Below are 13,324 nucleotides of genomic sequence, written 5' to 3' on the forward strand. Positions count from 1 at the left end.
TGAAGAAATCTTCAAAGAAGAGAGTAAAAGTTGGTCCAACAAGAAAAAAAGAACAACTACTTTTAAGAACACTATCAACTGCCAAACACGAAAAATACAGTAATTTTATTCTGTCAAAGAAGCTAGGTGAGATTTGTTTTGATGAAACAATATTTTATTGAAAATTTTCAGTAAAAGAACTTCTCAGTTCAACACTGGCTGGCAATATTTAAATTTGGTCAAAGAAGATGAAGATTTCTTCACCTATGCCAAAGTGGTTAACAGAGTGATTGTCAGAAATTCAAATTGAATGAGTTGACCCCAGACATGTTCATGTGTTTAATTTTTGTTCAAGGGCTTACTGCAAACAAAGATGCAGATCTACGTTATTTACATTTGACAGATATTTGTCCTCATCTTGTTTGTTGTTAACACAATGCTTTGGCTGATGTACTCTCAAGCCTTTGTCAGGTGTCTTGGGGAAATTTTGAACCTGGGTTCTCATTCCTAAGGTATTTTTCAATATTATTAATATTATTATTATTCACTGACCATTATCAGATAGCATCACCTCTGTTTTCATGGGAGAATTTTACATCTGTGGTGTCGATAGGATGGAATTTAAAGATGGAATGATTTTGTGGAGAGCTAAGTGTATTTGGAAGGAGAGTTGGAGGTGTTTAGATAGATAGTGGGAGGAGAAAATAGATTTCAGGGTTAGGGTTGATAACAAGGCTAGTGATAGTAGTAGAGGCAGAAGGTGGGAGGAAGGGTGGTTTAAGTAGTATGTGAGTGAAGACCTTTGTGATAATTTGTATGAAAGCTATAGAGTTAAAGGCTGAGATAGTGAAAAGTGCTTGTTATTGAGGGAAATGAGTTGACTAGTTCAATAGCTAAGCGGGGTGAGGAGGTGGTCAAAAGTAGTTGTTAGTGGGACAAAGGAATTGGGTTGGTAGTTTTCAAAGGGGTGGTGTCTTGTAAAGTACTGTTTGAGGTTTGGGAAAGTAGAAGTGGTTGATTTGAAAGTTTGGAAGAGATTTGAGATGTGTGTATGGGAAGGAATAAGATGGGGGCAGAGGTTAGTATTTATTAAGTCATAGGTTGCAAGGCTGACTTTGTTTTAGATTAAGATTTTTTTGAGTATATAAACTTATTATAGGATTATACAGATTTAGCAAAGTGCATGAAAGATGAGTAGTATCTGTGTTTACAAGAATAAATAACATCAGAGAATCTATTGAGTAATGAGGAGTTGTAAAGGTGAAGAATGGTTAATGATTCTTTTAGACATAACTTACACTTACCGATATTTGCATTGTATGGAGAAGCTTCACTTACTATGAACCAGGATATGTGTATGGAATATTTTGCAATTGAGATTGTGTATGTACGTTGCTAAGGAGGTAGACAGTTTCGAGTTCGGATTAATGAAAGAGTTCATGTGTGCATGGTAGCAGTACTTGAAATCTACGATGACACCAATATATACTCTTGTTTGGTGGGAGTTGGGTGTTACCATAGTACTTATAGATCATGTTTTTGTGCAGACAGGAGCCTGCAAGAGGGTAAAATTTAGATGCACAGCAGTTGCAAGTTTTTCTATTTGCTCCGTGGTTGGGGCTTACTGCTAGTGAGGATGAGCTTGGTTGGTTTGTTGTTAGTGGGGTGAAAACCTAAAGTGTAATTTGTATTTGTAAGGGACTGGGAGGTGGTATTGGAGCTAGTATCTGTTGTCACATAGGTAGGATTGTAGGATGTTGGCTTGAGTTTAGTATTATTTGAGGTAGGATTGTGTTATTGCTAGTATGTGGACTAACTTGGGGTGCAGTGTGAGAATTTAAGTGTTCAGAGGACTGGTGTTGAAGTTTGCATTTGTTCAAGCAGGTGATTATGAATACTGAAGTGGAGTAGATTTTCACAGATGATTTGTTAAAGATGGGATAGTATTTATGCTGTGGTAGAAAATTAAATTTTAAAATTTTAAAGAAGAGTTTAGGAAGAGATTTAACTTGGAGAGAGAAGGGTAGTACAAACCTTAAGATTTTCCCAGCCTAGAGTGTTTAGAATGTGTGGTTGTAGTGGGCTGATCAGGAGTAGGGGCACTTGTAGTTGTTACAGGCTTGGGGTGGCCAGCAGTGTGATGTGTAGAGGTGTTGGATTGGTGTAACGTGGAAGTAGTTTTTAGTTTTAAGCTTAGTGTTGGGAAAATAATAGATTTTTTTTGCAGAAGCCACTTATTTGGAGGGCTTGATTATAATAAGGGGCATGAGTGTTAAAAATTTCTTTGTTAGTGGATAAGTTAAGAGGACATTTATGTATTGTAAAGATAGGATGGATTTATGGAAAGGGTGGTATAAACATCTAAGAAATTGGCCACCTTAGTGTCAGTTTCGAATGAAATACTTTAGTTGTAGTTTTTAAAGAATTTGTGTAGGGCTTTCTTAGTGCATTCAATCAACAGTTGAGATAATCCAGTTGCTGAAAAGAGTGTGTCATCCCTGTATAGTCCACTGGATAGCTTGGGGAAACATTGTTTAGTTTGGGAAAGAAGGAATAGGTCCACAAGGTCGGTGACCTGGGCTGAGTTCAATGAACCCATGATTATATCGAAGTAATCCGTAGATGAGTTGCAGGTCCAATTATTATCCTTAAAGTGAATCAGTTTTCCTCACAGCTAGAATGATACTGATATCCAATCGGGAGATGGGAGCATATTTTTAGGCAAGGTTTTAAGAGAATTGGTGATATTGATGAGTAATAATTTGAGATGTCAAACTGAAGGAAATGGGTGTTTTGTTTATCATGAAGAGAGTGGGAGCTTAACATTAGTTCTAAAAAGGGGTAGAATATGGTCAATAATGCATTTACTAATTCAACTTAAGTCAGATTTTGTGGGACAGACAAGGTGAATGGAAAGCTTAGAGTTGGGCTCGTGGTCCTTCAGGATGAAATGGGAGGGTTAAGTGTATATGACTCAGTTCTATTTAGATCAGCAATGAGCTTACAATGGATGTTATTAATCTCCTTAAGAGCATTTCTATGTGCATGTTTATAATTCGTGTTTAGTTACTTTCATATGAGATTAGTATATGTTTCCAAGGGAAGGGAGTAAAGATTGCCAGTTTTTCAGAGAAGACATGCAGGTGTGATGAATTTCGCAAGATTTCACCTATTGCAACATTCCGAGTTCAAATTCTGCAATCAACTTTACCTTTCATTATTTCAGGGTCGATAAATTAAGCACCAGCAAAACACAGGGGCTGATGTCATCAACTAGTCTCCTCCCCTCAAATTTCAAGCCTTGTGCCTTTAGCAGAAAGGATTATTATTATTATACCAAGGTCAATGTTGCCTTTCATCCTTTTGGGGGTCAGTGAAATAAGTACCAGTCATGCACTGGAGTTGATGTAAGCCCCGTGCCTATAGTAGAAAGGTTTATTATTATTATTGGTGCTATTATTACTATTACTATCATCACTATTCTGATCCTTTCTTCATTTTTGACAAACTGGAATGCATGAATATCCTTCACTGGGAATATTTCTTCATTTTTACATTTCTCTGATGCTGGGAGAGGATTGCAGTGACTGGTGAAAATCAGGTATAAAGATGGGGTGGGGGAGAAAGCAGTGATACAATCATGGTGTACGAAGAGATGTAGTTCTTGAGGTAGGGTGTCTGAAAAGTTCGTTACATGTTGGTCGGAGGGACACAATGCTTCAAACATATTTTGTTGACATGAGCAAGTCTTCTCTAGAATCTCAGTCCATCATTTCTTCTAGGAGCTGCAACACCCATTTCTTCCTCTTCCACAGGTACCATTCACTTTCAGTGATAGGCACTTCTGTATACAGCTGTCTTTACTCATGTCCAAACTAATGCAGGCCTCTCCTGCATGCTATGCCCAACACAATTGAGCTTTGTCAGTCACAGTTCATTCTTACTAAAATATTTCTCATTATCTAGGAAGATTGCATCTGTGGTGCCTCTTCCAGGAGTAAAAGTGGCTTGCCTTGAATCTTCTACATCCAAGTTTCAATTAATGCTCTACTTTCTAGCCTGCACTTTCACATTTCAAGATGGTTAAGCAAGTAACACCAATGAACAAATGAAGAGAATGTTTCATGTCAGCATTTGTATCACCTTTAAATCTTTTTATCCCACCAGATTTGTAGGTGGAAAGACATTCCAACTTATTTTTCAATTATGTGCCCTTCCTATCTTGTCTTTGTTGAGAGCACTGATCAAATGAATGTTTCCCTTACCTTGATACTGTTACTAACAAATCTGCATCACACTTCAAAATGGTCTGAAAGGATCAGAGCCAAACTGAATAGTTTGCATATCATCCAGTTTCAGTGACATCATCACTTTCTGCTTCTCTCTTCCTGATTTTATACCTGCTGGATCACAACTTGTCTCTTGGTATCGTCAACACTGTACCTTCCCTAAATTTCAACTGCTGACCTCAGTAGTAATTGCAAGGAGTCCCTTGTGTAACAGAACTGAACTTTTTCCTAATACACTTTTCCTCAGTGATTTGAACTCATAGCAATGCCATCTTGTGAGTGTGCATGTTTAACCTATGCAAATTTTTATTTTACACAAGACGACCCCATACTATACCTTCCCCAATAATTCTGTATAAATTTATATTTTGTATGCCATGTCCAAGGAAGGACAACTGCTTTGCTGATATCTATTGAAGCAAAAATGTATCTCTTAATTGTTCACCCCAGACTATTCTTGGAAATTTTAAATTCCACTTTGGAACTAATTTCAATAGCCACTAAAGTTTTAACTTCACTGGAAGCACAACGATAAACCAAGAATTTCTCATATTTATCTTTGAGCTTCATGCCACTCACAATCTTTAAACTAGGTCATTCATTTTTATTCTTCACTGTTCTCAGTACTGGTGGAGACCCTCTCCTTCCAGCTTTCACATCCTAGACCAGTGGTTCCCAACCATTCTTTCCCTATGGACTCCTTTGATTCCTATTTAACTTGGGTGGACTCTTCATAACTATTTGACTTTTTTCAAATTAAATGTTATTAGGAATTGTACCAAAAAAAAAAAAATATTCTGTGTATTGTAGAAAGTTGAGAATCAATTCTAGACATTGTTGGGTCACTGAAGAGCAGACAGTTGCCTATGTGCTTGGAATACAAAGGTACATAAAATATTATCCTCAATCCAAAGCAAAAAGTATACATGCCTGTATTTTATACCTTTGATAAAATACCGAGACAGCCGGAGATGATCATCAAAAAGTTTTGAGTGTCCATGAGGCTTACCCCCAGTCTGGGTCTGACTAAAGAGAACCATCTTTGGGAGCCAGTTACCTGGCATCTGAATCACATGGCCAACCCAGCAGAGAAAGTAACAAAGGATGCAGGCCTCAAGAGATACTTCCAAAATAGCAGAACGAATACACCTATGGTAGTGGAGCATCATCATTAAGGATGGGCTGAGTACAGAAATTAAGTTTTTCACATGTTATGCAGTGTCCCACTCAACTGGTTGTTAATCAGAAGGCATGAAAGTCCATGTGTGATGCTGGAGTGGAGAGCACTTTGAAACTCAACACAGAAGACTACATAAGATGTTACCAATCCACTGTGGCTGTTACAGAATCTTGCCAGTCACATCCACTCCCATGAAAAAAGATGTACTGAAGGATGAATATCCTGGATCAATGCTGTCATAAATTTACAGAACACTTCAAAATGTTAAAACTATCTTATCTGTAGCAACAGATTTTCTCTGAGAAACAATGCTTATTAGAATTCTATTAAACACAATTCATTTGTTTCCCTGGTTTTATTTCTGAACTTTCTCACCACTAGTTTTTAATGTAGAGAGAAGACTTTACACAAGAATTCAGACATCAGCTAAGTAATCATGTTACATACATGGATGCAGGTCAGAGTAATTTGTTTACATAAGTGGGTTTCCACATACTTGTACACCACAGGTATAAAGTTCTGTATCATTTTTCATATTACTTCCCTGGAACACTTGAGCTTCGTGAAACCCACTTTCTAAATATTCGTGCTGCCTCAACAATTAGTTATAAACTAGGCATATACATGTACACAAACACCAGTTGCTAAAGAAATGTAACCTTTGTGCATGTGCATCAAGGGTCATGAAAGTGTTTGGGCCAGTTTATAGCAAAAGAGGAATCTATGTATTTATGGAAACCTTCATATACATCTAAACATTGCTGTTTTGCATTGATTACATAAGTATCACTGTGCAGCACTCAAAAAAGTACGAGAGATCTGTGGCCATTTTTATATGCAAAATGACATGGGAAATCAATTTCTGGCCTTCTTTTTGTTGAATTAGGCATGGTTTCTACAGAATTGTCACTGTATACCCTTTTTGTCATTATTATTAAATAAAATTCTCTATTACATTGTAAAATGGTTTTCAACCCAGGCCAATCTTAGTAACACCTACAATGTGATTCGAAGCTTGTGTTTAATGTTATTTTTTATCTTTCAGATCTTATTTGTTTTCAACAAGGAGTGCAAAAATGATCCAGATTCTATTATATCTGTGGGGAATTGACTTTTGCAAAAGAAAGTGTAGTGCTCAATGCCATATCAAGAAAATATACAAGGCATACTTCGATTGTTACTTAGGAGACCAGGATAAGTCATGGGCTCCTCATGTGTGAAAGCATTGAGTGCCTGGTATGCAGGAAAAATGTTCACATTAAGTTTGGTGTGCCAATGATTTGGCATGAGCAGAAAGATCACTCTAACGATAGCTATTTCTGTTACCATGACTTGTGCAGGGATCTCTAATGAAAGAGAAAAGTGACTGGCATCAAGAACGTAATTTTGAGAAAGGAGTGAAAATAACACTGTACAGAAAATGTACAGAGGATCTGCTTGCATTATTCACCATGAAGGATTACTTAGGCTTTTGTAATGACATTGCTGAACTTTTTGAGCAACTGAAAATACCATATGATAAAACCAACTGACGACTTTTCATAAATGCATCCAAGCTGTTCTACTACACAATAGTAACACTCTGCCTTCTGTTCCCATAGCTTATAGAACAATTATGAAAGTATCATATGAAAATCTGAAAGCAATTCTATCATACAGTATGATGACCATACCAGGCATATTTGTGCAGATTTTAAGGTTGTGGCCATGCTTACTGGCCTTCAGCTTAGCTATATTATATTTTGCTGCTTCCTTATGAAATTCCAGAGCAAGAGCTGAATATTATGTACGCAAGGATTGGCCGATCCAAGATGAAATTGAGCAAGGAAAACACATGAACAAACCACTTGTGAAAAGTGATAGAATTTTTTTTTTACTACCTTTGCATGAAACCTTCATCACACATCTCAAGAGAAAAGAGAAGCTTGCCTTTAAGTCATTCAAGAAAGTTTGTGATAACTTCCTGGGCAATCATCGTTCAGAAGACTATGTTGTGAATGATCTGCTGAGTCATTATTATACGGGATGTAACATGTCTCTAAAAGTTCATGTGGTTCACTACCATTTGGATTTTTAGCGAAAAATCCTTTTGTTGCAGTGTATTCTGCCTTTTTGTGTACACATCTAAACATTGCTGTTTTGCATTGATTACATGAGTATTCAGCCTTTTTTGTGTATCAAGGACTGCATTATTTAATGTAATACACTTTATTGAAGACAGATGCTATTCTAGCAGATCAAACTTTATTTTTGTCCCTTCAGTATGAATGAGTGTATGTTTAATGTATGTAGTATATACACTTGTATGCAAGAAATAATTTTGAAAATATGGAAGAATTTAGTAAACTAATTTGTCTGGTGTTTGGAATAAGTTAACATGAAATCCTGATTATAAAACAATTTGTTCCACAAAACCAATGGTAGTTTGGTATCAAAAAAAGTTTAAAAAAAAAAAAACTTTTTAATCTGGTCATCAAATACATAACTGAATTTAACAGCAGAGTCAACTATTTGCTATTTTTATTCACAGAACACAGACATTACAAAGGTTAGGTAATATTTCAAATCTCCTAAACCACAACTTTCTGCCAACAACCATACCTTCAATTAACTGATGTTTACAATGATAATAGACTCAGAGTTATACTCCCAGATCATTGTAGATTTACAATTTTTTGTGTTAGCCATAAACCCCAGTAGCCTGTTTTGTTATAAAAGTGAAGGAAACTAAAACACACACAAGTGTCCCAATTGTCACTTCAAGGGGTAATGTTAAGTAGAGTTACATGGTTTCCTTTGTCGCATGTTGAATGTAGACAACAGGCAAATGGATTGACTGAATGAAATTCTGTTATAATTTCAAACAATTTATGACCCTGTCCAACTTCAGCCATGCTTATCCTCTATTTAGACATCACATACAATTATATCTTATTCATGAAAAAAGTCATCTAGAAATTTAACAGCTATTTCTAGCAGAGAAATTGCACAAGGTTCTTACAGAACAGGGTGGTTTCCATAAGAAACAGAACTCTACCATTGGATTTCATGAAGTCAAACTCTGGAAAAACTTTGGCATGATTTCACTGTCCCACTGACAGACTTGATTTTGCAGAACCATAAAAAAAAAAATTACTTTCACATAGTATCCTGATTGTATCCTGATTGTACCAATGTATATGGTTAATCTAGGTTTCAAAGCAGCTGATCATATTTTGAGTGAACTTTCGTTTAATTACATAACATTTACATAAGTTCCTTAAGAGATCTTGGTACATAAAATACAATGTCTTCATAGCACCGTAAGCAGGACACCTGCAGAGAAAATTTCCAACAAGAGTCTCTGGAATCGTTCCCTGTTACCATATCACCAGTATATGCACAACTACAGGAGCAAAAGCACCTTCACTTCAAATCAAGATCACCAGCCCCAACAATATCATTCACTCTGAAATGATTCTTGATGCATGTTAATGTTTAAGTTATCAGTATCAATGTTTGGAGACCTTCAAAGAAATGCAACTTTTGTGCATGTGCATCAAGGGCCATGAAATGTTAGTAACCACCTTAATCTGTTTTCCACTATGCCTTGCTATAGCTCTGCTTTACTATCATTACCATGTTGTTGTTTGTACAAGTGAAAACAGTCTATTTTTCATTTTATTGGATGCTTCCCACCAGATTGCACAATGCACTGTTCCCAAGGATTAATACCCAGCTACTGTATATGAACTGCTCACAATTATGAAACATATATTAATGCCTTAAGAACTCTTGCAATTTTTCCAAATAATGATCATTCTTATGTACATGATAACGCTATTCCTAGCAAATATTATTCATATTTAGCTTAGACACATCAGGTCAACTCTGCACTGTTTCCATGGACAGTGACACTAAAAACATACCTTAATGTGATAGCATTAAGTTCACAACCAGAAAATACATAGCCCTTGATTAGCTAAAGTAAAGATCAATGATGAAATACTTTTCACGTCAATGTGTGCATGACTGCTGCCACATTTTATATCTTTGAGAGAATTAAGTATATCTCACCAGGAGAATTGGGAATGATCATGAACAATGCACCTTATTTGAGACTAATCTGCCTCATCAATGAGTATTATATTGCTCACACAATACCTATACCTGATAAATGGTAATCAAATTGATTCATAATTGGTTGCTATCTTTCCGTATTTAGTTTCATGACCATGAGTGAATGAAGGTTGCAGTAGAACAGGATTTCATATCTCCCATTCCCAAAAGACTCCTTTGATCAAAATTTTCATGGAAATTGAGTTTTAGGTGATATACTCAAAACGAAGCTTTGTCACACACTTTGCTATTGCAAATATGTCAGAAGTACATGGAGTCAGTATATAACTAAGGAGACAACAAAAGATAATAATGGAAAATTCATTGAGTGCTATAATATAAGGGCTGTGTAAACCAAGAAAACTGGTAGGTCTGACATTGGACCAGCACTTACTTTATCATTCACTTTTGTCACCACATATACAACCTAATCCTATTCACAAAGCAGTCAACCTGAATCCACAGTTAAGGCACTGCATAATGACAATGAGCTCAAAACCACTTAATAGAAGAAAGTTTAATTACCTGTAGTCACCTGCAGTACATCTAAAGAAACAAATATTTGCAGTTATCAGATGACAAAGAGAAAATAGAAAAAAATTAAACAGATCAATACTCTCGTAAAAATCAACATCCTATAACTACTGAAAAGTTATCTCCCTTAAAACCATTATGCCTTCCCAAATTACTGCCAGTAAAGTTTTTGTAATCTGACCTAAAAGCATTCAAATCAAAAACTAACCCCACTGCCAAATTGGTTATCAGGTTCAAGAAAATTATCCATTACTATCAACAAATTTTAACGTTTTCAAACACTTCAATACTAGGATTTCTTCTAAATCTTTTTACCAAATATTGCCAAGTCTTGTTTTTCTTAGCAGGTTACAACTTTTAATTTCAGTCACCTTTATCGAAGTTAATTGTCACTAATTATAAACTACTACCAACCTCCCCTCCCCCCGTCCATTGGACGGTTTGTATAGGTGAAGAGGGTTAACCTGGACGTTGTTAAGGAAGTTTTAATCATCTGATGGACAAGGCTATAAGGATTACAAAAACAGCCATTCTGACTTTGAAACTGTCAATTTTGAAAATCTTTTAAGATTATAGAACATGCCCACTCTATCCATGTTTAAAATTTCAGCACCATCAGATGAACAATGCTCAAGTTATAAGCACACAAATGACAGACCGAACAGTATTTATATATTAGATGAGCCAATGAACGAGACCTCTACATGATAGCAAGACCTGGTAGAAATAACAGCCAAATCTCCCTCAAATCACACCTTACTGTTTATGCATATTTATTTATGAGCCAATGAGGGAGACCTCTACATGGTAACTATACCTGGTAAAAATAGTAGCCAAACCTTCAAAACACCCTACTGTTATCAGTTCCTTTACATTTGACTTGCTTCAAGTTAGATAAGCGTATTGAGCCCTCTGCATATAGAGAAAGGAAAGAAGACAGATAGCATAGCTACGGTTTTGGCTGACTGTCATCTTGTACTCACCTTGTTGCAAGCAAAATGGTATGTACCAGCTGTCTGAGCAACTCCTTGCTTTTAATGAACAGCATGGAAAAAATAGGACAAAAAGATTACAGAAATAGCGATTCTCTCTTTGAAACTGACAATTTTGAAAATCTTTTTAGATTATGGAATGCCCCACTCTCTCGTGTATCCATGTTTAAAATTTCAGTGCAATTGGATGAACAATACTCGCTATGTTCTGAGTTCAAATTCCGCCGAGATTGACTTTGCCTTTCATCCTTTCAGGGTTAATGTAATCGACTTAATCCCTTTGTCTGTCCTATGTTTAGCCCCTTGTGGGCAATAAAGAAATAAATACTCGAATTAAGCGCACAAACAGAGAGAACAGGATTTATATATCAGATTTTAAATTTTAGAGTTATTTCCCTTACACTAATTTTCTCGCACAGCAGGAATAACTTTTAATCCATTACCAACTAGATTGTCAAATCTAACGCCTATTCATTACTAGTTTTGAATTAATCATGCATTACCGTTTTTGGTTTGAGATTCCGATAATGTACTTGTTTATGACATGGTAGGGTAAGTGTGAGACTGAATATGGCAAGTCTGCACATAAAACAGGTATATTTGGACTGATATTGTCAGTTTAAATGCTAAAGGGTTAACCCTAAATTATCCATAGTTAATTTCCCTCAAGTCATATTTAAAAAATGACTTGATAAATCATAATGAAATTATTTCCAAATCCCACACTCTAGCACAATACAATCAGTGAGAACTGAGATACGACACAGTGGCATGCAAATTCATGAGCAAGAAAACTACTATGCCAAATGAAATGTATGGTAACCTCTAAGATATAAACTTACTACTGCAGTTATTACTTATAGCTAGATGCCCTCCTGACACCATGTATTACTTTTTTAAAAATTTAACCTCATTAGTCTTTTAACTAAAACTAGTTCTTTTTATCTATTTTATTCTGACTTGTCAGTTTCAACGGCAAATAGCAGAATACACTTTTTCAGGACATCAAACTGTATGTGTTTTTAAAACAAATTAACGTTTATGTTGCCAGTAGCTCATTATCAAGCTACATACATGTTACTTTGTTGCAAACAATAAGAATATTATTGACCAATTTAAGAACATGCTAGAACCAACCTAAGCAAAAATTTCCATTTTGGGATACCCTACCCCATTGATTACTGAAATTTTGCCATACTTTCCATGAAAGTGATATAGCAATTCCATTATAAGTGTTGCATTAATTTTTTTTCCTAAATTTACATCTAGCTATATGTAACTTTTTTTTAGTTACATGCTCTTGGTTCAATGTTCCTGAGCTGAAGTGAATTTAACTAACTAATGGCAGTACTTAACAGGTACTGGGACTTTTGTCAGCCCAATGAAAAATAGATCCTGCCAGTGACAGTTGCTGTACAAAATCACAACTCCAGAAGACAAGTGAAACATATCGATGAAATGGTTAACTCCGTTGCCCCCCCCCCCCCTATTTTAATTTGGTACATCACTTTTCCCATTTGATAACAAACCACCCCAACACTAATCTAAATGAACGCTCTTAGACTGTTCCAAAGACTCATACTTTCATCAATTATATATTCCTTTTATCAAATAGAATTAAAATATTCAACAATATATAACTCAATATTTTTGTCTAACTCCAAATATTTGAGGGTTCAACTCACTTAAAAATACCAAAATTATTTTCAAGGTTAATTTACTTTTACCTTCCAAATATCAAACTTTTATTCAAGCTACCTTGTAAATACCATAAGAGTTAAACAGTGAAGTGTTTGTATCAAAAATTCAAGCTGAATACTTTACATGGAGACACAGCAAAGCATCTAGCCAATTAGTTACCTATCATTCAGGCCAAAAAGATAAAAACCTGCAGTGCAAAAAGCAAAAAATTCTCAACTACACTAAATTGCACATGATAACCAACCAGTTAAATGAGAAACAAGATACCAGGCTAATTAAGCATATATCTATCTGCAGTATAAGGAAGATAAATTGTTTTAAACTAAAGACTAGTACTTCTAAATGGCTAAATGCGTTATTCATATAAATTATAAAATAGTACTTTTAACCCTTTAGCATTTAGATTACTGCCAAATGTATTTTTGTTCACGAATGTCAACAATTTTTATAAGTAACTTTTAACATGAGGATTTATATAGATATGTATTGGTCTTATTGTTTGGCTGTGATATTGTGAATGGTACTCTGAAGTTCATCCATTTCACTATAAA

This window comes from Octopus sinensis, linkage group LG1 (assembly GCF_006345805.1).
Source record: "Octopus sinensis linkage group LG1, ASM634580v1, whole genome shotgun sequence".
NCBI lineage: Eukaryota > Metazoa > Mollusca > Cephalopoda > Octopoda > Octopodidae > Octopus > Octopus sinensis.